The sequence below is a fragment of the Canis lupus genome, chromosome 3 (assembly GCF_003254725.2).
Source record: "Canis lupus dingo isolate Sandy chromosome 3, ASM325472v2, whole genome shotgun sequence".
Taxonomy (NCBI): Eukaryota; Metazoa; Chordata; class Mammalia; order Carnivora; family Canidae; genus Canis; species Canis lupus.
The window spans coordinates 47,602,234-47,604,356 of NC_064245.1; the positions used below are offsets into that span (position 1 = coordinate 47,602,234).

A 2,123-nucleotide genomic window follows, 5' to 3' on the forward strand; every position below is an offset into this window, starting at 1 on the left:
GTTCACAGTTCAGTCCATGGCATCCTACAGTGGTGGGGGACTGTTGATCCCCCCCTCCCCTGCTGGGCCCCTCGAGACCTCATCGGGTGCCCCCAGTCCTGGGTGGAAACAGCAACTTCAACTCCTCTGGTGGGGCTGGGACCATTGGCAGGGGACTGGTTAGTGATGGAACATCCCCTGGAGACAGATGGACTCACCGATTTGAGAGGCTGAGACTCAGTCGGGGAGGGGGCACCTTGAAGGACGCAGCAGGGATGGTGCAGAGGGAAGAGCTGCTGAGTTTCATGGGGGCCGAAGAGGCAGCCCCTGACCCAGCCGGCATGGGCCGGGGAGAAGGGGCAGCCGGGCCTACCTCAGCGGGAGGAGGGCAGCCTCAGTGGCAGAAGTGTCACTTACTGTTCTGAAGTGAAGGAGAAGGAGGAGGAGGAAGTCGTCTGGAGTTCTTTGTACCGCCTAAGGCATCTCGGCCTCGACTCAGCATTCTCTGCTCTACCATCACGGACATGCAGACAACAGCCCTGGAGATGCCTGACCGGGAGAACACGTTTGTGGTTAGGGTGGAAGGCCCCTCGGAGTACACCCTGGAGACAGCCAATGCTCTACATGTGAAGGCCTGGGTGTCTGACATCCAAGAATGCCTGAGCCCAGGACCCTGCCCTTCCACCAGTCCCCACCCTGTGACCCTCATTCCTCACATGGGAGAACACAGACAGCCTGGAGCTGCCCTGTCTCAGTTACTCAGAGAGTCTGCCAGGATCTGCTGCTGGACCCAGTGAGAGCAATGACTGCCTGTTGCAGGGGACCTATGGGGGTTTTTCCAACCGCCCTTCAGCATCCATCTCCCCCAGCTCTGCCTCCATCGCTGCCTCCCACTTTGACTCAATGGAACTCCTCCTCCCCGAGTTGCCCCTCACCGCATCCCCATTGAAGAGGGTCCCCCAGTGGGCATAGTTCATCCCCTCTCGGCCCCCTACCCACCCCTGGACACTCCAGAGACAGCCACAGGTACCGGAGGATCATTGCTTTTCCAGGGGGAGTCAGAGGTAGGTGAAGGGGACCAGCCCCTCCCGGGTACCCTTGGTTCCACTGGATGCTCTTTCGACTCAAGGCCGTGCAGCTGGTGCTGGCCGGAGACACTGGCTCCCTCTGTGTCCTGGTACTGCAGAGTGAGACGCGGGCGAGCCCGTCCTCACTTTCAACTGCCAGGGCAAGGCCAAGCACCTGCGCCTGTCGCTGAGCGAGGAGGGTCAGTGCCGGGTCCAGCACTTGTGGCTCCAGTCCATTTTCGATGTGCTCGAGCATTTCCGGGTGCACCCCATCCCTCTGGAGTTGGAGGCTCCAGTGACGTTGTTCTTGTCAGCTATGGTGTGTCCTCCCAGCGACAGCAGGGTGAGCAGAGCAGGTCTGCAGGGGAGGAGGTGCCCGTGCACCCCAGAAGTGAGGAGGCCGGGAGCAGGCCGGGAGCCAGGCAGGGGTGTATGAGGGAGATGGATGCTACCCCGATGCCTCCTCCACCCCCACACCCTTTGGGGCGAGGGACTGTGTAACCGAACACCTCCCATGACCCACCCCAGCCCCCTGAATCCCCTTCATGGACAGGTCCCCCACATCTTGGGGCAGAAGAGGTGTCGGGGGCGCCAGAAGTGGCGGCAGCAGCAGTCGCAGCAGCCAAAGAGAGGCAAGAGAGAGAGAAAGCGGGCCGTGGAGGGGTCCAGGAGGAGCTGGTCCCCGCGGTTGAACTGCAAGAGGCCGTAGCACCAGGCCCGGAGGCCCAGGGAGGCGCTGGATCCGGTGGGGCCCGGAGCCACCCCGATGGTGCAGCTCCGGCAGTTACACTGGGGGGCGATGGAGAAGAAGGGGGCCGTCCCAGAGCCATTAATAGTCAGTACTCCTTCGTGTGAGACACCCTACCCCGCTCTTCCTCCACTCTTTTTGCTCCCCAGCCCCTAGTGCGTGAAATTGGGGCTGGGCCGGGACATAGAGGAGCGGTAGGAATCCCCTCCCCCACGTGCTTCCTGACCCTTGATGGCCAAGGGCATATAGGTTGGTACAAGAAGAGGTTCAAGAACCCTGTTAACTCCCCAGTTCATACGCTACAGGTGCCCCATCCCCTGGGCAGGGGA

At 61.6% G+C, this 2,123-nt stretch overlaps 1 pseudogene; it reads left to right on the plus strand.

The window, feature by feature from the left end:
* Window positions 1-254: 254 nt before the first annotated feature.
* Window positions 255-1,564, plus strand: LOC112653535 (SH2B adapter protein 1-like; annotated as a pseudogene).
* The last annotated feature ends 559 nt before the right edge of the window (window positions 1,565-2,123 follow it).